Below are 25444 nucleotides of genomic sequence, written 5' to 3'. Positions count from 1 at the left end.
CACAAGAAACTGTTACTGAAAATATACAAGGTGGAGAATTCTTACGAGGGAGAAACCTTTTCTTTTTATTCAACATATTCTTTTTATTGAACTGTCACAGCATTCCACATAAGGCACACAGTATCATTGCAGTGAAATCATAACAAAGCCCACATCAGAGCCCATAGCAAAGACCAAACACAGAGGTACAGACCATATATATTAGTATCTCAGTACCCCTGTTTATTTCAATGGCTACCCATACATCCCATCATATCCACTCTAGTACTTTGCCTTGGTGGTCCACGATTTATTTATTTAATTGGTTATTTATATATTTTTTATTTTATTTATTTTATTGGTTTATAACACGCTTAATACCCAGAGATTTCTAAGTGTGGACACAGGGATCAAACCTGTGTTGCTCCATGCTGCCTTGCTTCCAAGACAAGCACATTGCCCCTGAACTATCCTCCCAAGACCGGGACTGGCGTCGGGGCCCGCACTACATCCAACTCTCTCTTCCAAAATGCCTCACAGCAAGAAGTATCTTCTTATCAGGGGTGGTTTTGCAGTTACCTCTGTTCTTTCCTCTATTCTATAAATGGTGCCCATATATGCCGATACTCTTCCTATTTCCCTCTACTCAATGGTGGAATCTTCTCTGCCACTAACATACACTAACATACCCCAAATCTGTATGCACCACATCTGCAGAATCAGTCCCTCTGGGTTTTTCCGGTTACAAGCAATAGTGGTTTTATCTGCTACCAGGAGGTGCACAATCGATGTGGCCGGGTAGCCAGACATGGGTAAGATCCCATCCCCTTTGTCTCCAAGTAATATAACCCGAAGGTCCATGGGTAATTGGATGCCTGTAATTCCTTTTATTTGTGCCAACACATCTTTTTACATTCATTTTATTAGGTCTCTGTGGGGTGAGATACTAACTATAACAGATTTTCACTGCACATTCTGTATCTGTCACACATCTAGAGTCACCATGTGTGCAAGCTAAAGTTTTACTACAAGCCTGCTCATCTGTCCCTTTCCCATTTGACCATATATGGAAGGTGTTCCTGTGGCTCACACCTGTTTAATAACCTATATAATGTGCAGTCCTTAGTCCTGCTTATCTCTGAATTACACATGAGGTCCAACACTGACAGTCTGGCATACCTCTAGCCTTAATCTCAGATGCCCAGTGACATACCTGTGCATAGCAAAACCCTTTGGGCTCCCGACCTGAAACCTGCCCTTGCATTCCACAAAAGATAGCATACTTCTCCCATTGTATAATTGATTAAGATGTATCAAACCTCCATTCATCCAACACCTAAAGCTTTCATTCATCATACCCGGTTGGAAAGTAGGGTTATCCCATATGGGGGTCAGCAGACCTGTATCTGCTGGGACTCCCCACCTGTGGGCTGCCCTGTTCCAATGATGTACAGTGTTTTTCATCAAAGAGAGCAAAGGAGCTCTGCCCTTTGATTTCTCATTTGTAAAACTGTTAAAGGGGTCATTAGGAATTTCTTAATCGATTTTCTTCCATCTTGGCTTCTGATCATCCCTCTTCCATACCAGCATGTGTGTGATCTGGTCTGCCAGGTTATATCTATGAATTCCAAGCACTCCCTATCTCCCAGACTTCATGCCCCTAAACAAAACTTTTCTAGGTATACATGCTTTTTTCTTCCCCCATATAAACTCAAATATCTGTGTCTAAAGTAGCTGTAAATCAGCATCTGCGATCAGGTCTGGTATAGCAATCTAGGTCCCAAATTCATTATAATAGCTGCTATCCTACCGAACCATGAGATCTCTTCTGTATCTCAGCTATCCAAATATTCTGCAAACTCTTTGATAAATGCCAGGAAGTTGCAATGCAATATCTGTGATGTGGCTTTGGGAATCCAAACCCCCAAATAGTCTATTGCTGTCTGGGCCCATTTTATTGAGCAACGCTTCGAGAATCTGTCCCTCACCTGACTAGTCATTGATACCCCTAGGCTGCTTGATTTGGAATAATTAAATGTGAAACCAGAGCGCTGTCCACACAGTCCCAATTCCTCAAGCAGTGTCTAATTTATGTATTGTGACCATAACGTCATCTGCATTCAGGGATAGTTTGTACTCCTTGCCACCCATCTCAATTCCCTTTATCCTATCATCAGCTCTGATACTATTTGCAAGTGATTCCATTGATATGGCAAATATCAGAGGGGACAAGAGGCACCCCTGTATGGTACCTCAGGTGGTCATTATTTTGGGCTTCTGGATTCAATTCAGTCTAATTGTCGCATACTTTCAGCCACGCGCAGACATACTCCCAGTCCACCTTATCGAATGACTTATAGGCGTCCACAGATATGATCCCCCATATCAATCTTCTCTTTATTCCCGATGTCAATGATATTAAGCACCCTTCAAATTTTATCCTGTGTATTTCTGTCAGTTATGAACCATGTTTGATCCTCATTAATCAATGTTGGGAGAATCGACAGCACACTGCGTGCGACAAACTTCAAATAAATGTTTGCATCATTAGTCATTAATTGAATTGGTCTGTATGAATCACAGCATGTTGGGTCCTTGCCAAGTTTCAAAATGAGTATCGTGACAGACTCTTCCACAGACAGGGTGATTGTACCCGCAACTTAAAAAGAAGTTATATAATCACAACAAGTGTGGGATCAATTGCACCTGGAATTTCCTATAAAATGTAGATGTGAAGCTGTCAGGGTCTGCGGCTTTATCATTTAGGGATTAAATGGCCTATTCCATGTCAGACTTCAAGATCGGACCATCTAGGCCACATTGATGACCCACTTACATGCAGGGAAGGCCCACGCTTTTCACATATCGCACGTGATCCTCCACCTTTCATGTCTCCCTAGACATCAATGCCGAAAAATAAGTGTAGAGTACCTCTGCTTCCCTAACTCATCATATCTCATTTCTTCCATTTTGATCCTAATCACTTGTGTGTTATGCCTTGTCGGGATCTTTTATAGTTTGTAAACAAATAGGTGGTTGGCCTTGTTGCCATTAATATAGCATTGTTGTTTGTTCTTAAGCAGTGCCTAAGCTGACCTATCCATTAAACTCTCCTCCAACTTACTCCTAGCTAGTTTTAGTTTTCAGGAATGCAACCTGGGTCTTGTTCCCCTTATGTTCAGTCTCTGCAACACGGACCGCCTCTTCCAACCATGACCAGATTAATGTTTGCGCCTTGCATAAGCCGCAGTGCGACTCATTATCTCCCCCTGTGTAATCGCGGTCATAGCATCCCAGATTGTCGCTAGGCATAGCCCTAATGTACTGTTATTGCCAAAGTAGTTTGGGATGGCGTCTACTATTTCCTGGCAGAAAACGCTCTCTTTCAATATTGGATTGTATGACTTCTAGGAGTGGTGGCCCTCCTTGGGTCATTGGGCCACTCTCACGGATGCAATTAATTGGCGTGGTCAGATATTGCCCTGGACGCGATATGGATCAAGGGAATAATGAGCTAGAGACCAATGTGTGCTCTACCCTGGAGAGCCCCTCATGTACGTATGAATAGAATGTGAAATCTCTGGCCTTTTCATTAAAAGGCCGCCAGGCATCTACGGCTCCCAATTCCCAGAGTAGCTGAGTCAAGGAAATTGCATTTTTGTAATCCAATCTAGTCATTGGCGATGTCTTTTCTCTGTTTGTATTTGGTGCCAATTTGATACCTCTTCCTATTAATACCCCCCCCCCCTCTGCTAATGCCAATACTTTTGCTATGAGCATCGATAAATATTGTGCCTGTTCACAATTGGGTGCATAAAGTGACATTATGGCGAAGATACCACCCCCTAACAACATTTTGAGAAACACATATCACACTCTGGAATCGCTCAACACATGGGCCTCGACAAGAGGGTGCTCTTTTGTCAACAATATCGCCACTCCCCTCTTCTTTTCCCCTCCGATGCAAAATAATTCCTTTGTATAGTCTATGCCTCCACCTGTGTTCATTTGCTTTCATCAGGTGTGTTTCCTGCAGGCATACTATTTCCCCCAGCTTCTACAGTACCGATTTTCTCTTTACAGGGGAATTTAGGATTTGAAGGTTCCATGTGATTAAGTGGAGCATGTCCACATTTTGCTCAGTGGTCATGGTTATCCTTACTCATAACTACATCCAAGTCCATCTGTAATCTGCATATCCACCCCTTTGATCCCCAATATGGCTCATCACCATCTGTGCCTAAGGAATAGCTGTGACGTTTTAGCAAAAAACTTATTTTATCTGCCTCCCGCCCATCCTCCCCACCCTCATGTTTCAAACCATCACAAAATCAGTAACTGAACCCAACATGAAGTGTTACACATTAGTGGACTTCCGTGAATTGAGGCAGACAAAGTCCGGGGGCAAGGATGAACCCCCTCCCAATAAGCTGTATTCACAACCTGAAGGTACGGCAAGGCTCAGCAGCTGCCGGGGAGTCCTGGTATCACTTAGGCCGCTCATTCCCTTTTCTATCTTTGGCTGTCAGTCCTCTAGGCCTCCTGCCTCTGCCCACTCATGCCCATAAAAGCAAGGGAGCAGATTGATCGCTCAAGTGCTCTGTGACTTCCCCTCTAACAGATTCCTATTCCAACCCCTCTTGATGTATCAGTCACTCACCCTCCTTCGTGGATTTTATGGGCCATTTCTTCTCATTTACTACAAAGAGTAATGCTATGGGAAACCCCCATTAAAAAGTAATGTGCTTCTCTGAGCCATTCCGTCATTGGGTGCAATGTCTGCCTGTTCATCAGCATAGTGGAGGCCAGATCTTGATACAGCAAGATTTTCATATCTCTAAAATGTATGAACAGTGACTCCCTGCCAGCATTAATAATGCGCTTCTCTAGTGAGATGAAATGGATTCTGGCTAAAACACCCAGTGCTGTTTCTAGGCAAGGTCACTGTTGCCTCTGAAGCTTTAATCAAATGGAGAAAGAGGTCTTTTACAAGGGCCGCAAGATCCCCTCCGGGACAGAAGTTGGGGTTCCTCTGATACTTATGTTGTTTCTTCTGGAGCAATTTTCCACATCTTCCTGCTTCCCTTCCTGGGTTTCGCATCTGTCTTCCAGAACCTCCACTCTGTGAGCCCATTTCCATATGTTATATCCATGTTCACAGACCGTTGTCTCAACCTCACTTACTCTGTGCTCTACGTCGTCCATCCGCTTATCAAGCGCAGCTAATGTTTGAGATAACTCTGCCGTAGAGTTTTTAATTTCTTTTTTTTATTTCAGAGAGAAGCATTATTTGCAGATCAGTCTTGGTGGACGCCTCGGTATGTATCCCCTGAGTACACTCCTCTGCATGCAACTTGCTGCTGTCACCTCTGGTTTTCTGGGCTTATCTAATGCTTGAAGTATGGAGGTGATATAGCCTTGTTTCCCTCCTTTTGATGTTTTTTGCCATGTTACTAGGGTCATCTCTGTTGTACTGAGCTTATGAATTCTAGCTTTTACTTCCAGAATAGGAGGCCAATTGCGAGTCTGCAGCTCGTATATATAGGCCCTTGTAATCCAGCTACCTGAAGGTCTCCTCCATGTTTCAGGATATATCCAGCAAGATGCTTGTGCATTTAGAGGTCCTGGCCTGACAGCAGACACCAGGTGAGCTGCTCTAGATGCCTGCACACAAAGGCTCACTGAGCTGAGATGCTGGACATCACCCTCATGGCTGCCGCTTCCAACTCCCAGGCCTTCAGCCCCCTTCACAGCCCACTATAGCCCCATCTATCTTCCCTTAGGATCCGTGACTGCCTTCTTAGCTGCTTCCCACCGATCTCCTCACCTCTCCCGGGCTGCTTCGTGGCTGTCTGTAAACCCCCACCATGTATCCTCCTCACACAGTGGGCGATCTCCCCGCTGAATGGGGTCCAGCTGATCCTCACCCCTATGCCGCAGCATAATGCGGACCTGGCGCCAGCCTAGATCTGCTTCAGCCCCATCCGACAACCACTGTATCCTGGTCTCCATGGGAGATTGCAGGCTCAAACAAGCCCCTCAGTGCTCCAGAGTCTGCAGAGCCCTTTGCTGCAAATACTGCTGGTGTCTGTGTCTAAATGGAGGGTCTAGAAGCCACCATCCCATTCTTCATCGTGGAGGCACACAAAGAACCATCTGTTCCAATGGTGCTTTAAGCCACACACCCAGAGAATACCTTTTTTCAAGAACATTTTCTGATTCTAAGAAAGAGATTTAAAGAAAGAGGTAACTTAGAGAAAAAACATAAGAATGGCATAAAATAAAGCAAATAGGGTAGATAGAACGAGATTGTTGATTCAAAAAGTCAAAGATACTCAGAAGGAGGCCAGGTGTTTGTTTATTCATTCATTTTCATTCATTGTGTCATTTGTTATAGCGCCTTTCACCATAATTATGGACCCAACGCTCTTTTGGTTGAACGCCCTTCCAGGAACCGTATTCCACACATTTTGAAGAATTTGGGAGGTGCTATTATGCACGTGTGCATTTCAGTCATTAAAGTTATGCAAGGGTGGCCAAGACCCTGCTAGTCAACCGTGTATAAATGGAGTGTGTATGGGCGCAGCAATGGTATACTATTGACTAAAGGGGGGGATTGTGTTTACGGAGATAAAGAGTTATGAGTGCAGTACATGGCCCAATGTCAGGATTCGTTCCAGGTGCAAGTTGCTGGATTGACTACCAGAGTCCTCTATATGTGCTTGGCTTCCCACAAGGAAGGTAATTTATTGCAACATTTACCTCAGAAAGGCAGATGGCATACAAAATAATTAAAAAACATTGGAATATTCTAAGAACTGACAAAGAACTATATCAATTTATTGAAATAAAATTGGGAATAATTTTTTTTAAAAAAAAGCAAAAACCATGAAAAATACACTTGGACCAAGTTTTCTTGCTAACAAGAGTAGGTGATTGAAAGATGGATTGGTGTGATAAAAAAAGATTTTTTAGATGTGGCAATTGTGGACAATGCAGATATACGGATAATAACAGATTCGACTTTTCTAATGCAAACAACAGTACGGTACAGATAAAACGCATTAATTGTATGAGTAATTTTGTAAATTAATTTGATTGCATGTATTTGTCATAACATATATGCAGGCAGTACAATCAGATCTTTGAAATAACGCATATATGAACATTTGAGGGGAGTGAAGACCAAAGACACCAGACAACCAGTGAACAACCAGTATAAAACTGATATTCTGCGGTTTAGAAAAAGTGGAAAGAAAGTAAGAGGTGGAGATCGGGAAGCCCTCCTATGACAGGGAGAAGCGAAATTAATATTTATTTTAGAACAACAAAATACAGTCTAAACACAGATCGTGAACTACATTCGTTCTTAAGATGATGGAACGATATTAGAGAAAAAAGTGTAAATAAAGTTCGAAGAATAGGAAATGATTATTAATCTTGGATTGAATATAATTATAAATGCAATAGTGGTTGTCAACACTAACATTCATTTGAAGGAGATAATTTGACATATAGAATGTTGTTTGCAGTAAACATTGAATAACATTTTCCATTTATTTATTTTATTTATCGGATTTTTGTAAGGCTCCTATAAAACAAATGGTGTTTCAAGGCATCACAAGACAAAAAAAGGGAAGGGGGGGTCAGGGGAAAAATACAATAATGGTGCTGCTAGGCCTGGTGACATTCGGATCGTGCAAGTGCAGAACAAGAAATGCGAGGGAGGAGGGGAGTTATGTGCTCGTCTGCGCAAAACAAGTGCTAAGAAGGGTGAAGAGGCAGGGTGCAACTGCTATGTGGAGGCCTGTAGGCAAGTGCAAGGAAACGCAGCTAAGTGAAGGGAAGGGAGAACTGGGCGGAGGGGGGCACGACCCTGTGTCAATCAGAGGGAACCAGGCAGTCAGTCAATGAGACAGAAGAAGGTGTTAGCAGGGGATAGGGAGAGTGAAGGAGGAGGAGAAAAGGAGAGTCTCGAGGAGCTTCCAGAATTTAAGGAGATCCAGCTCAAGCACGAGAGGAGCAAGGAGACCATTCCAGAGGGAGGCTTCTGCAGAGGAGAGACAAATCACATGAACAATAGAAATTGCTAGATAGTTAAATTGCAAAAATCTAGTCAGGTGAACAAGGAGAAGGAGAGCCTGGTAGAGTTAAAAAGGATCGCACAGGAAAATAGGAATAGTTATAAAGCATCAGACTAGGCATGTTTTGAAAGGTTATGAGAAACCTGGGAAATTACGGTAAATGGATACATGGAACAAGGTTGTATCATTCCAAGATGGCGGGAAGTTTCAATCACAACTCTATGGTTGGACAGATCATTGTTGAAAACTCTATGAAAAGTTAGTCCAGTTTCTACGTCTAGACATGGGATAGCATTAAATAGTGGTGGTGGCTTCATCATACAGGATCGTCACATCACATGCGGCCAACACACTGTGCAACCCTGAAACAAGGTGGGTAAGTGAATTAGGGATAGTAGTTACATTTAATCTTAAGAAAATGTTTGCAAGATGTAATAATGAACAAAATATGAAGTATATACATATACTAAAATCAAGCAGAGGGATACAAGTCAGTGTAATTAGAATGTTCAGTCTGGAATATTCACAACAATAGAATGACCAAAGAATAGGCCAGATCCTAAGGACGTTGGAACAATTTGTCCCTGATGAGGCATGACGAGACCAGCAGCCGCTCAACACCCTCAACCTGGCTCCAATTACAGACCAAATTGGTAATACGGATCCCTGGTACCATGGCAAGATGGCGGCCACATCTATATGCTCCTTCAATGGCTCCTTGACTGCTACATTCTTGGATCACACTGATTGGCCAGCTGATGTCCCAACACCCCCACTGCAGAGAGCCGGGACAAAGCCGGCCAGTTCACAATGCCAGATCCTAAGACCATTGTAACAACTTGTCTCTAATAAGGAACAGCGAGACCAGCAGCCGCTCAGCACCCTCAGCCTGGTTGCAACTGCCGGCCAAATTGGCAATATGGACCCTCGACTCATTGGCAAGATGGCTGCGGCATCTACATGCCCCTTAAATGGCTCCTTGACTGTTCCGTTCTCGGAGCACATTGATTGGCCAACTGATGGCCCAACACCTCCCCCTGCAGAGAGCTGGCAAGCGAAGCCAGCCAGTTCACAAGGCCAGATCTGAAGGCCATTTGAACAACTTGTCTCTGCGGAAGCACAGCAAGACCAGAAGCTACTCAGCACCCCCAGCTTGGCTCCAATTCCAGGCCAAATTGTCAATACGGACCCCCGACACCACAGCAAGATGTCTACCACATCTACATGCCCCTCAAATGTCTCCTTGTCTGCTCTGTTCCTGGAGTACACTAATTGGGCAGCTAATGGCCCAATACCTCCCCCTGAAGAGAGCCGGATGCCAAAGCTGGCCAGTTCACAAGGCTACATCCTAAGGCCATTGGAACAACTTCTGTCTGCCGGTCTCTGCCGGACAAACCTGCAAGCGGCAACATCAGAGATACTCCCTCCTACCTGTTGTCGCCTTGCCTCCCAGACAAGCATTAAAGGTAAGCCTTGGCACATACCTACAGCATGCACATCGGCATTGCCCTGTAATTTATCACAAACCACTACACACCTTGCATCAACATCAACTGTTCCTTGATTGTGCTGCTACCCAAGCCTTCTCCCTTCCTCCATCCGCTCCTCCCATGGCATACTTCGAATGCCCACTCTGTAGTGATCCCCCGCCCTGTATCCCCTTTGTTGCCTTCTAAGCCTAAAAAATGTAACAATCCATGTGGTCATAATGCCAAGTCAGACCGCACTGACAGCCCCTCCAGCCCACCATTCCGCCAACTATGTCGGACCACCCAGCATGCGCTACCATTAGATATTCCTAGCACCAGTGACCAGGCACCCATCAAACCGCAATATCACACCCTTCCACTAAGCAAACCCTCACACACTCAAAATATTACTGCACACAGGACTCAAGCATGGTATAACCTTTTCCCCATGCCACCTCACAGTGGCCCAATACCAGCTGCCTATGAATACTACAGTACAAAGTCCAAATGTGCCCACTAGGAGAATGCTCCAAGCCCCTTGCAGCTCAGACCTTGACCCCCACCGTTGAGCCGCAACCCCTGTGACAGGATTGCGCAATGCCAATCTCAGATACTGAAACCAACAGACGTGTCGCCCATACACCCAATAATGCCACACTTGGTCACTGAAGCCCCTCCGACCCATGCCCTACTTGCATCACCTTTCCAGTATATTCTTCTCAATACCAGATCTCTGGTGGCCCACCTGTACGACATACTTGATCTCATAGTCCCAAACAATGTGGACATCCTTGCCTAACAGAAACTTGGCTTACTCCTACGCAGCATATCGATTGCTGTCCCCACAGGCTATTCCATACTTTGGTGCAACAGGACACACAGAAAAGGTGGCAGAGTTGCCCTCATCTATAATGATTCTCTCGCACTACACTCAATCAACTCCACCCTGCTCCCCAACTGTGAATCTTTCTAAGCCAAACTTAGTTGCTCACCCATTGCAACCATCACTCTCATTTATCAACCCACCAGGCTCAATCGTGACATTTGAGGATGACCCTGTTGAACTCATTGTCACAAACCTATCACCCAACTAATAATCATGACCAACTTTAACCTTGGCTTTAATGACCCATCTGACTTAGACGCCACCACCCTGTCCAATTCAACGGCTGCTTGGGCTGCTTTCAATGTATCCTTAATCCAACACACTCCAAATGTCAAACCCTAGACTGGCTTCTGAACCATAAGAGCAACATCACTGTCTGATCAAATCTACCCTGTCCTTGGTAAGAGCACCTACACCATCCCCATCCTAAACAAACACATACAATCATGCACCAAGATGCACCAAGATAGGCACCCCAAGCCCACCATTCTTGCATGCAATACTAATAATCTGATCAGTGCATGTATCTTTCCCTTACTCAGCCACTCTCTTACTTTTTCCAGGATACTGCCATCCTGGTGGATGACTACAATACCATGCTAGGTAAAGCAGTCGACTATCTGGCCAAAAAAGGGCAGTCGATGCTGTGTGGCATAAAGACCCCACCACAGCAAACAAAGTCTGTCCTGTAAACATCTCCTTGGACTGCAACCAAATGATCCATGCCACAAAAGCTCCTTCCTACAATGCAAGAACCACTAATGCATCCTCCAGCTCTCGCAAATTGTTCACTATCCTCTCAAAGTTAGAGGTATTTGGTGCAATAACATCCACTATACCTTCATGGGAAAAATTACACAACTGCAAGCCAAAATAAAAACTAAACAATCATGCTCACTAGCCACCTCGCCACACGGCTCGTCTCTCAGCTTGGACCATGAAAGGACATAACCCTCTTCCGTTTCCAGCCCATCTGTGACTCTGACCTCAACACCAACATCAAAGGTCCTAAACCATCATGGTGAAAAGGTGACTTCTGACCAGCCTCTGTTGTAAAAGAATGTGCTGGACTATTGCTTCCGCTCATCTCTGCTATCATCAATTCCTACTTACATGCTCAGCCTACTTCTCCCCGGATGCTACCAAATGGATCGCATCCTTTTTGGCCAATAGAACCTCTCAAGTCTTTGCCAGCGATGCAATCGCTAGCAATAAGCAAATCTGCTGTGGAGTGCCCCAAGATACCCCAAGGTTAGGGTGTCTCACCCACCCCATACAATGTCTACACAAAGCCCACTTTCAACCACCATGAATCTCTCTTCATCTCATATACAAATTATTCTGACAACACTCAAATTTGCATCCCTCTCACCATCAATCACACAAAGGATATGCTCAAAATGAACACCATCTATGAATCTATCAGTCCTGAAAGGCCTCACAGAGTCTCTGTCTCAATGATGAGAAAACAGAAAACCTCCTGATCAATCCCCCAACACGCCTGGCCAAATTGGACAAAGCATACAAGGCCTTCATCATTGAGGGTCACAAAATCCATGTTGCTACATCCATAAACATGCTGTGCGTTTACCTAGACTCATCACTTAACATTTCACTGCGGGTCAACCACATCACCTCAGCGTCAGATTATGCCACAAAGCTCATTGATGGCAGTAAACCATTTCTGTCTTCTGAGAACGGCCTGCAATTGATTGCACCCTCGGTGGGTCCAAAGTAGACTACTGTATAGCATTACTGTGCGGCTCATCGGAAATAAAATCTGAAAAAATTTCAAATAATACAGAACACTGCCCTCCAGGATTCATTGGACATTGCTAAGCACAATCACATCTTGGATGCGATAAGATCTGCCCGCTGGCTCCTGGTGAAAGACAAAATCAAATTCAAGATCCCTTCTTTTGACTACCACTTCCTGTCAAATGAGGGACCGTCATACCTCACACAAAATCTCAAGAGACACACCTAAGCAAGGGTCCAAAGAGCTGCCTACAGGCACTTCCGCATCACACCTAGATTCAACCGCAAAAGGGCAGGAGGCTCTAGCTTCCTAATCCATGCTGCCACACTATGGAAAAATCTCCCTCTCCCCTTGCGGGATGAAGCATCCTATAACCTGTTCAGGAAAAAACTCAAAACTCATCTCTTCAATTACTGACCTGTCTTCATCCTTGTCTCTCTAACATCGACTCACATTACATCTTTAACACTGTAACACTGTAACTAGTGCCTAGATGCCCATGGGCTATGCACGCTTGTATAAATGTTAAAATGAATAAATACAAAAATAAGAAGAATTGAAATATAAAAAATGGAGGAAAAGGTCTCTTGGATTGAAAAAAAATCTACAATGAGAAACAAATAGGAACTGATATTGATTTTTTTTTTAAGATTCAGCTTACTGTATTGCTAATCTTTTGCCTTCTACTGGTCTTTGAAATAGTCTTCAGAAAATATTAATGGATATAGTAATTGCCGTATATTGAATTGTAACTGCCCTGAAGAAGCACATGGGAGATCATTGAAATTAACAAACCGTACAGAGCAAAACATATGTTGGCAATTGTAAAACACAGCAATAGGTCTGCAATTTGAATGGAAGCAACAGTGTGAACAGCACATGTATTGTTTTGTGGGTCAGAATTAAAGGACTACAGAGTTTCGGCGGGCACAACAGGGATTTCTGCTACAATGGTAATAATATTGCTTGTTCTGTAATCTTTATAGATGTTTTGACCTGGAGCTTCCAGTCTGAAAAAAGATCCTATGGCATCCGGATCTCAATGAACAGTTTAGAAGGAAAGTAAGATACCATTACCTTACTAAAGGCTAGAGCTCGCAGTTGACCCTTGGCAGGGTTGCACAATTAAATTCAAAAATTCAATAAAGTATTTAATATTAATTCATAGATATGCAAAGGTTGTAGTGAATTCTTCAACAAGAAATGTTTTATTCACATTTCTAGGTTTAGTATCGCCAATTCAATTCTCATATAGTGAGGCAGCTTCGAAAAACATAGGTTGTTTCATCAGTAAGCACATATGCCAATGCATTTCGGTCTATGACCATCGTCAGGGCCATGCTTTAGTGAATATACCATCAACTGAACATTTGTATAACAATATAATATTTCAACACAAAACATATATCAATGATTTAAGGATAATACAAAAATAGATAAAGCACATACCCCCAGGTGGATCCGTGTGAGTGAACAAGGGAGAAAATAAATGGAAAGTATATCAATATTTGTTAAACAACTATGTATTTCCAGTGTTTAACTATTCCCAACTATTCCCAACGTGCGGCAGTCTGTACCTGCTTTAAATTGACCAATTTAAAGCAGGTACAGACTGCCGCACGTTGGGAATAGTTAAACACTGGAAATACATAGTTGTTTAACAACTATGTACTTCTTGTACTTCTTGAACTTGGTCTAGGCATAATCCAAGGTGGAGGCACACACATTCTAAATTACACTGAAAATTGTCATTAAAAATAATGTCATTTGCCGACATAGAAGGCTTGACGACAAATAGAGCTGATACACTAGGCTTTACAGCTGAAGAGGCAAACAAAATTCTGGGTCTTATCACTGACAGTGGTTTCAGTGCAACAGGCACCAAAAAACAAGATCCAACTAGTCAAATAAAACAATTGGAATATCTTATAAGGAAGGAGATAAATCGCAAACTGCATGCAATTACATTGGGGAGATACCATAAAAGCCAAAGAATACCAAGAGGTCTACGGTTACAGCTACGACCAACCTTATGCAAGGAAAGCAAAGCCTTTGTAAAGAAATGGGAAGCCATATTAAATAAATGCTCCTTAGACCTTATTCTACTAACCATACAAGAATTGGCTAAGGATCTGAAAAACTTAGGAGAAGAAATTCAAGAAATTGAAAAAGAATTAGTGGCGACACTGAACCGAGAAGAGGTAGACTCTATTTTGGAAGATATTAACAATATATTGTCTGGATACAAATCAGAATTAGAGGCTAAGAAAATCTGAAAATTTAAACGTGACACTTATGATTATTTAAAGGACGAAGTCTATACTTGGATGGAGAAATATGGCCCCCAGCTGAGAAAACCAAAACAGAACCACACTAGTGAAACCTCCTGCTCTGGTACCGACACATAGAGAGAAACATCCAATCCGGGGGAAGAAGCAACCCCCGGAACTTCAAGTACATCAGGTACAACAGAGACACCCAACAGAGATAGAGTGCCTTTTTTAGGAGAAGGAAGAAGAGAACACGAAGGGGTAAGAGAAAAACAAAAAGGAAAACCAAACACGAGATTGCAACAGAAGAAAATATAGTGATTAATCTGTCCTCTAGAACTTTGACCTCAAGTGAGATTTCAACGCTACAAAAAGGACTACGTTTTGTTCCCACTTACGATAGCACTCTGTTTGATTCAAAAATCGAATTATACAAACTAGTTCGTAAAATGAAATTGAAGGTGTTCTTCAGTGAATTGGAAGAAAGTAATCCAAGAGACATAGTGGACTCAGATCTCAAAGAATTCAGAGGCAAGAGTAACTTTATACCTCTACCTCCAATAACTGTCCCTTCCGTGGACATCTTTCAAAAACAGGTCACAAGAGACCTAGAGAAGGTGAAATTTAAGCAACCAAGGAATCATAATATGAAACCCCATGAACTTAAACTCATCAAGAATCAGTATGGAGATGACAAAATAACAATAAGGTCCGCAGATAAAGGAGGAGCCCTAGTATTACTGAACACAAGTGACTATGAAGAAGAGTGCCTTAGGCAACTCAGCGACAGTAACACCTATGCCATACTTGAATCAGATCCCACAGAAGAAATCCGTTGCAACTTGGAAAAATTCCTTGAAAGGGCTGAAGAACTCAAATGGATTAATCATAACACAAAGAAATCTTTGATGAACACACATCCCAAGATTCCACATTTCTATACTCTCCCAAAGATCCATAAAGACATGCAAAAACCTCCAGGAAGACCTATAGTAGCGAGTATCAACAGCATTCTTGAACCACTCGGCAAATACATTGATTATTTTTTACAGCCATTAATTCAGAAAACGAGCACTTACATCAAAGACTCTACACATTTCCTACAGTATTTACGTAGCATCGCATTTGACAACAACAACATCTGCTTCACGGTGGATGTTAAAAGCCTATATACTTCAATTCCCCATGATCTCGTCAGAGAAGCAGTGGAGTGGATGCTTTTGAAAGAGGGAGATATAGCTGCACAAAAAGAATTTATCATGGGACTTCTTGAATTTATCAGTAATAACTCATACTTCCAATACAAGAATTCATATTATCTACAAGTCGCAGGTACAGCCATGGGGGCAACCATGGCCCCTATATATGCGAACTCATTTATGCATAAATTTGAAACAGAATATGTCCTCTTAAATCATCTGTGGAATCAAGATCTTATTATTTGGATCAGATATATCGACAATATTTTTGGCATTTGGAAGAATACCGAAGTACGCCTTCTAGAATTTTTCGGATATATCAACAGCATAGACCCTCGGATACAGTTTACATATGAATACTCACAGAAATCCATCCATTTTCTAGATGTGGAGATAAACATCACACAAACTGAATATCAGACAACAATCTATCGGAAGAGCACAGACAGGAATAGTCTGTTACAACGGCTCAGCTTTCACCAACCAAGTTTGATTAGAAATCTACCCTAAAGCCAAATGCTTAGAGTTAAAAGAATTGTCAGCAACCAAAGTGAATACGAAGTAGCAGTTAAGGTAATGGGCAGCAAATTTCTTGCACGAGGCTACTCACAGGAAGAAATTGCATCCGCAGAAGCACGGACAATTACACAGAATCGAGAAGATCTACTCAAACCAAGAGAAACCAAGAAAGATACTTCACCTCCACTAGTCTTTGTTTCCAAATATTCACGCCAAAGTAATCGCATTAAGGCAATTATAAAGAAAAATTGGAACACCGTCACATGCGATAAAAGGGTTGAACATCTATTTAAATAAACTCCCACGTTTGCCTACCAAAGAAGCTCCAACCTTAAAGACAGATTAGTTCACACAAGACCTCCACAGAAGAAGAAGAACACAGACCGAATAGGTACATTCCCATGTTTGAACTGCAGCAACTGCAGCTATATCATGAAAGGAGAAACAATCAATCATCCCTATACTGGACATGTGACACTCCAGGAATCATATATGGGATCAAATGCCCATGCGGATTGTATTACGTTGGACAAACGCAACGTACAGCTAAAATTAGGTGGAACGAGCACAGATCGTGCATTAGGAACAATACTGTAAGCTCGGCGGTGGCAAGACATTGGCAGAACAAACAACACAATTTGGCACAGATAAAATTCGTGATCTTAGAGAGGGTCCAAAGAAGAGAGAAACATGAGGATTTACAGAAAAGACTGGATCAACGTGAGACGTTTTGGATTGATAGATTGAGTTCTCTCACCCCAAAAGGAATTAACGAAGATATCAATTATATGTGTTTCCTGTAATAAACATAACCAGATGTTGCTTCGGGACGGATATTCTGGGAAGCAGTATCAATAATAATAATAATAATAATAATAATTTGGCATTTATATAGCGCTACGAACCCTCAGGTATCTGAGCGCTGCTTATTATTGCCCACGGTGTGTGGTGCTCATTTATCGACCTCGGAAGGATGAAACGCTGAGTTTGGCGCTGCCGGCGTTCGCAGGCTCTGCACTGATGTCAAAGCGAGCGCTCTACTCGCTGTGCCACTTGACCGACAATCACATGTGTTTTCTCTAATTTAGATAACAAGTGTATGTCTGCAGCTCCCAACTGTAGCACTGCGAACCAGAACATTGTGGACGCAATTGTTAAAAAAAAAATTCCATACACAGCATGAGGTCATCATAATAATGTACAGTAGATGAATTCCGGATATGGCTATACGTTCTTTCCTTAATTAAGATGTTCCTTTTGGATTAGCATTTGCATATGGTTTTTTAAACATTAACGTTCTTCTTTCTTATTTCTTATGTCTAACTTTTTATAACTTGGTCCAGGATCACGGAATGAAGTGATCGTATATACACTGACATTTGCGCACAGTAACATATTTTTTTTACACTGTTAACGCTCTATGACAAACGGGTCGCCGTGGCAACAATCCCGCCCCCCTGCAGCTCTGCAGAGAGGTGGGACCCGAGGCGTACATGCAGCAGCGCTCGCGCTGCTCAGCGTCGCCCCGCCCACGTTCCCATGGCGATCTTAGATGGTATCTGGGTTCGCGCGCATTACACTTTCGCTTTCAACGCGATTGGTTCTACGTGCGAGCTCTGCGCACGAAGGTAAGATACTCTTTAGTGCGGATATATTGGTTATATGTAAATGAACAGATAGAAGCACTCAGACTCTCCTACTGTTAATCAACAGGAATGTTGGAGACAACTATTGAGAATACGCATATGAGAGGACAACCAATTTAAAGCAGGTACAGACTGCCGCACATTGGGAATAGTTAAACACTGGAAATACATAGTTGTTTAACAAATATTGATATACTTTCCATTTATTTTCTCCCTTGTTCACTCACACGGATCCACCTGGGGGTATGTGCTTTATCTATTTTTGTATTATCCTTAAATCATTGATATATGTTTTGTGTTGAAATATTGTATTGTTATACGAATGATCAGTTGATGGTATATTCACTAAAGCATGGCCCTGACGATGGTCATAGAACGAAATGCATTGGCATATGTGCTTACTGATGAAACAACCTATGTTTTTCGAAGCTGCCTCACTATATGAGAATTGAATTGGCGATACTAAACCTAGAAATGTGAATAAAACATTTCTTGTTGAAGAATTCACTACAACCTTTGCATATCTATGAATTAATATTAAATACTTTATTGAATTTTTGAATTTAATTGCGCAACCCTGCCAAGGGTCAACTGAGAGCTCTAGCCTTTAGTAAGGTAATGTTACCTTACTTTCCTTCTACTCAGAATTAAAGGACACGATTATTTTTGAAACTTGTTTGACTGATACAGGAAAGGTGGAACCAAAGAAAAGAAACAGATTTTTCTCTGGATTAGGGAAATCTATGGAATAGCGGTTTTCCTTAGATGAAAAAATGAAATGTATACAGTTGGGAAACTATTGAGTTAAATAAAATGTATTAAATTACAATAGTTATGCGTAAAACTGAAGGAATAGTTTTGCCAAGTGTTATAAAATTGCATTAAATAATAGCTACTAGTACAAAAACAATGTTCAACAATTTGCAACTTGTATGGTTACTCAATGAATAGGATTTTGTAATATTTGAAATATGCCCTACCATTGTTGCCATGTGATATTATAAGGAACACATGAAACACATGTGGGATTTTACTGTCCATAGGCCATGCCTTAACAAATTGACAGTAATCTAAAAATTGAAAACTCCTGGCTTGAAAACATTATTTTATTTATTATGGTGCACTCTTTTAAATGTTGTGAGGCCATAAAGATACTTTACACTAAAATAAGAAGTCATTAATGTTAGACATCCAAAACAAAGTAAACCTTACATTCAGCAGAAAACATGTTATGCTTGTAGCGGTCAATAAAATAAAGACATTGCTTGAATGTGCTTCTGTCCGTGTGCTGCCATGTTCTATAAAGAAAATGACAGTGCAACATTTTTGCAAGGTTGAATGTGTATTATAGATCGCATCATATCTGTTGATAGACCAGCCTACTGTTTCATCACTATTACAGGTAAACATGGTACAAATTGAAATGTTATGGCACATGGTACAGAATATACTATTTACGCTTCACTGACATTCTGTGAACTTTAAATCACCAGAAACAATGTATTCATGCATACACAACCACTAGTTAGCCTCTCTTCTAAAGCTGGAATGTCCAGGCACAATTAACATACAACTGAAGTCGATAAAACAATATCAGAAGAACAGCAATGTGCACTTAAGGCAAAGGCCCTGTTTCTAAACTTCAAACGTAACAGCAAATGCAAGCTCTGCATAGGCTCAGCTCCCCACACCATCACCTACAGGTTAGATCATGATCTTATGTTTTAGCTAATCTATAAGACAACCCTGGCAATAGATTGATAGGTGCCTGGTTACCATATACATGTTGTTTCAAAGAAGCAGATGCATAGTGAAGGTCATCAGCCTTTAACCTTGAAAAGCATTAATCATTATGCCTAATGAAGAATCTGTATTTGTTCCATTAAGCTGCCGTTTAAAATGATCATTACATTCAACAGTATGTATTACTTAATAAAAAATATGGGTTCTGCTGATGAGAGGATAACAAACATAAATGAAATGCAGCTTCAAAATGTACAACACAAAATCAACGTTAAATGATGCAGGACAAAGTATCCATCAGTAATAGATTATCATTTTTAAATTCAGAAATATGGTTGTCACTGTAAAACCAAATATAGATCTGAATTCTTAAGAAAAAGAAGAATCATAAGCACATAAACATTGCATATTAAAATGTATGATTTCCACCACACATGAAGTATCTGAAATATAAAAGATATCTCCTTATTAAAAATATTCTTAGAAATCTGAACGTGCCATTGTCACCAATATAACTTGGCCATTTGGAAAATTATTCTTTAAGAAATGAATATTACAGATAAAAAAGGATTTTATTTCAAAGTTAGTAGCTGACCTATCCCCTTATGACATAACATTGGGCAATGGGAGCACGGGAGGAAGACTCTGGTGCATGAGATAGTGAAGACAGACTATCACAGGTTCAGTCCAATTTCAAACACTGTATCAAATGATCTTGTGTGAGTTAATATTTGCTGGGTATTTAAGCTCATGCAAATAGGTAGTGAGAAGCTCTTTGAGGAAAACATAGAAACAAGATAACCCTTCGGACAAGAGACAAGCAGAGTGGACACCAAGTTGAAGTAGTTGATGGTGATGTTTCTTTAAGAGGTCCTTTTCCCACATTAAAATGCAGAGGTCTCAAGACAGGATTGCATTAACTGAGATGAGTTTTAGGAGCAGGTGCACAGACTGAAAGGAAGCGCTTACCTGGTGGAGCTGCTGAGGCCTATCTGTGTCCTGGCCTGTGACTGGATTTCTGAGAGACAAACAGAATGACACCAGATTATTTAGACACTTATCAAATAATTCATGAAATCATGCATAGCATTTAAACGTATCTGGTAAAACCCTGTATACAAAGTACATCACTGAAAAAGGGGGTGTAGTGCAAGTTGTATGTGCTTTGTGATTTATAATTAATATTGAAATCCTGTAGCAGAATCATCATAGTCAGGATTTCTGCCTCTGATTTGGGAATCTTTGAGGACCTTAGATATCTCAAATTGTATTGTGGAATGCTATGTCCTTTCATTTGTATCTACCAGAGTCAATACAGAAATTTAAATCTGTTCCTAATGTAACACGTGATACTGGATTGTTGTGAGGGTGAACCTGATTGTTAATACTAGTGAGTTAGTTAGGTCCCACTGTCCCAGCATTCCAAAAGACACAGAAACCCTGAGACACCCATGCCTTTACAAATATTTTCAACCAATCAAAAATGACAAAATATAGTAAAAAGAATTGATTCCTAAGCTAGGAACCAATGTTTTGTCTCATATAGTATCCAACATCCTACATTTAAATTAGTCCAAGAATTGGTGAACTATGTTAGAGCAAAATATTTCTCTGATACCAATACTTATTCATAGTTTCAGAGAAATATTGCAAAGTGTTTTGTTTCAAACATTATTCTGAGAACTGCTTCACCTTTGCAAATCAAGAGAAAGATGATTCTCGAGTGGACATCATTCTAAATTGGTATATAGACGGTTTCACACAATTTAAATTAAACAATGTAAGTGTGTGTCTACATTGTTTAGTATTTCAGACGTTTGTCTGGAACAGTCATTCACATATGTTTTTCTATCTATGCATGTTAGAGTGATATTGAAAGATATGTTGGATATTATATTAGGATGAAAACAACAACAAGTCAGTTACATTTTCCTTTCTCTCAACAAGCTGGGTATATTTATTTGAAGTATTGTGGGTGACTCCTGCCGGCATTGTAAGACCATCTTGAATTTCTTTATTTATCATTTAAAATAAAAACGAAAATATTCAGATAAAACAATCTCTTTCTTGTCCCATATTGTGGAGTGAGATGTTGCTCGGCTCTGGGGGTAGAATAATATGTATGACAGTCCCCCCATAACGTGAATGACTGAAGTGTAAATAGATATATTCCATGTGTAACAAGTCACTTGTCATGTCAAGACGGGATGGGATCCACTCTCAGACAGGAATAGTAGGCCTACCAGGGGGAAATACAGAGGCAGCAGTTACCTGAGGTTGATGGTGGCTTTTGAGAAGGCCCCATTCCTCTTGCTCCCAGTGCCAATTCGATTCTGAACAGTCCACCTTTGTCTCATGCCATACCTCCTGAACAAGATGATCGCCAGTTTCTTTGTGTTTTTCTGGTAACGATCCATCAGAAAGGGAAAGTAGCATGATAAATCTGAGTGAGAGTCAGTATCCAAAGCTGCACACTAGCTACAGGAAGACCACGTCTTAACCATCAGCAAACAGCCCCTCAGTGTTCTGTGATCTGCGGCCAACCGAGAAAGACCGTGGAGTTCAGCAGCACCACCCACACTCCCCAGACCGAGAAGATGTGCATTACTGCCAAGCAATAATAGCAAGCGCGCACAGTCTCCAGTGAGTACCCAAGACCACCAGGGAGTACACAGAGGGATCAAAACCCTCACAACCATTGGGACCTACCTTCGGGGTTACAGGAACAAGGCCCCCTAAAATGAACAAGGGCACTCAACTTCCTGGGAAGCCATTGTTATTCCATGGTGAGCCCAAACGGAGGAAGTCGGCAGGGCTTAGCTAGCTACTTATACCCTTTGCTTCATTCAGCACATCCTAGGCAGGAATATAGGCCTTGATTGGCCGGGGACAGAGGACCAATCTACAAAGTAAGGGGTAAGGGTATAAAAGGAGACCACTGGTGGTAGGAAGTGTGCGTTATTTAAGGGAGGCTAGAGGAGGAGGTGTAAGAGCAAGTGACCAACAGGAGGGAAGAAGTAGCAGTGGAATGTGGAGGTGATTTCTGTACCAGCCATCCCCCAGGACCCACTGGAGATCCCTGCCCTCTTTCTCTTCTAATAGAAATCCCATCCTCAACCTGTGCAGGCAACATCGCAAGGTCGATGATTAAATCTTATCTAATTTTGGGCATTTTCCCAGCAGTTTTGAAGACATTATACATCAAACCCCTGCTCAAAAAACAGTCCCTTGACCCCCTCCGGCCAGCCAACTTCAGACCTATCTCAAACAACCGTTTCATAGCTAAACTAATTGGCTCAACAGCCTACATCCAGCTATGCCTTTCCACAGAAACCAACCACCTCGACCCGCTGAATTTGGCTACAGACCCCTACGAGGAACTGAATTCTGCTTAGTCTCCATCTGGGCCAATCTCAAAGGAACCTCAGACTCATAAGGTTGTGCCACACTAATCCTTCTCGATCTCTCGGCGGCCTTCAACACCATTGACCACCTCAACCTCATTGACATACTTCACTCTCTCAGCATCAGGGATGCAGCCTTTCAGTGGGTCTCCTACTTCCTCATCAACTCCTCCCAAACAATACACATGCCTCCCTTCCCCTCGACTCCATGCCCTGTTACTTACAGAGTACCACAGGGCGCCTCTCTCTCTCCTCTGTCCTTTAACTTCTAACTGAGCCCCCTCCCTGCTATTATCCGATCACACGGCCTGTCTTTCACAACGACATAGATCACACCCAAATCATCTTTAAGATACCTAAGGCCCCTTCCAACACCCGGCCTTGCATCATGCCTCTCAGAAATCGACTACTGGATGACTACTAACCAACTCCTTCTTAACCCCGGAAAACTGAAATCATGATTTGTGGAAGAAACTGTCATCTTCCCCTAACCAACCCCTTGGCTGCCCTCTCTGGGCCCACCCCCCACCTCCAACACAGTAATGAACCTTGGATGCACTATGGACATGGACTCAGAACCCACACTATCACATCACATCAACTCAGTGTCAATATCCTGCTATCTACACCTATGAATCCTCTGATGCATCTTCCCCTACCTGACCTTCTCACACAGAATCACCACAATCCTAGCCATCATCCTCTCTCACCTAAACTAAGCCAACACCCTACCTGGGTGCTCCCACATCACAACTTAGAAGACTCCAATTGGTTCAAAACACTGCAGCAAGGCTCCTTCTTGAACTGGGCCCCAGAAAACACATCACACCCACCCTCCAAATCCTTCATTGCCTAATGATGGGGCGATGATCCACCTACAAGGCAATGTACATCATCCACTGTGCCCTGCACAACACGCGCCTAGAATATCTACAACACAAGCTCACACTCTATAGGCCCACCAGAAACCTGATATCAGGCATAGCTCTCCTCCGTGTCATCCCAGACACTAAATCGATCAAAGTAGGGGGGTTCTCTTTCTCCATCCAAGCTCATACTATCTGGAACTCAATCCCCTTGAGCATCGGTGGATAGAGGATCATCCTGCTTTCTGGAAAGGCACTTAAGACCTGGCTCTTCCCTTCTGCATCTTAAGTGACCTAGCCCACCTCCTGGTTGAACTATGTCTCCAGGCAGGTAGGTAGGTGGGGGCATCGATGAGTCACTTGAGGAGATGACACAACGGTACCTAGCATGCACAGAAAGGATTCCAGTCGATCTGTATGATACAATTTGCATACCTTCATCACAACTAAATAATATCCATGACCCTCTGATACATATAGCACTCCATCCGAATGGAACAAAGCTGTATCCCTCCCGGGGCATGGCCATCCACCTGCATACATCTGCAATAATTCACTACTCAACCTCATAACGATAACGCACATCACATCTGCTACATCTGCCACAAGAATGCAGCTGAGTCCCGCAATTTTCTTTCTGTTCATTTGGGCACATTATCATTCTCCTTGAATCGCATACTCTCTGGACAGTCTATCGCAGCGCCCATCCACTAGCCAGGTACCATGAGTCTCTAGTATGGATTTAGCTGCCCCTACTTACTTTCAAACTGGCTAAAATGCACACACGCATTCTAAAATCCTGTTCTCAATTCTCATTCCTCTGACTTTGGTCCTCCAAGGGCGTTCACCCATTGCGATTTGATGCCATACCAATGGCACATACAAATGCCATATAACATAACATAACATAAGGTGAGATATTCGCTAGCGATTGAAAGTGGGAATGTGCTGCAAGTGTGAGTGACAGTGTGGCAAGTGTTGTTGGGTGAAGGAGCATAGGAGGTGAATGTGAAGGGAGTGTGCGGGAGAAAGGCGTGTCTGATTTAGAAGTGGGTGGGTGTGTAGCAGTGGTGTGGAGGAAGACATTTTAGTGGAATGGAGGATGGAGTAGCAGTGTGGAGGGTGGGGTTGTATTTTGGAGGTGGAGGGAGAATCAGTAGTGGAGCAGAGAAAGGACTTGTAATCGAGTGTGTAAGGGAGTGAAAGTGAGGAGTAGACAGTGAGTAGTAGTGAGTAGGCAGGTGTAGGAGAGTGACGGTGAAGTAGCAATGAGAAGGAGAGAAGAATAAGATCAAAGGGTGGAGGGGAGGCCTAGAAGGTCCAAGAGAGATTGGACGGGTGGATGCGGAACATAATATTGGTGGGTGTACATGGAGGAGGAATGTAGAAGACAGGCAAATAGAGTGAGAGGAGAAGAAAGTGTGCATGAGCATAAAAGACAGAATCATGCACAGTGTCTGCAAAGCACAAATCTCATACCTCTTTAGATTACTCACAACTAGCTTGAATAGGGAAAACTAAGAAGTCTCTGAGGGAGCTTAATGAGATAATGCCAAGGGCATTTAGGTTAACCTCTCCGTTTATTTGGTCGATTAGCATACTGAGGGTGAAACTATCACA

This window comes from Ambystoma mexicanum, chromosome 6p (genome assembly GCF_040938575.1).
Source record: "Ambystoma mexicanum isolate Mex_15411 chromosome 6p, UKY_AmexF1_1, whole genome shotgun sequence".
In the NCBI taxonomy this organism is placed as follows: domain Eukaryota; kingdom Metazoa; phylum Chordata; class Amphibia; order Caudata; family Ambystomatidae; genus Ambystoma; species Ambystoma mexicanum.
This window is presented reverse-complemented; position numbering follows the sequence as displayed.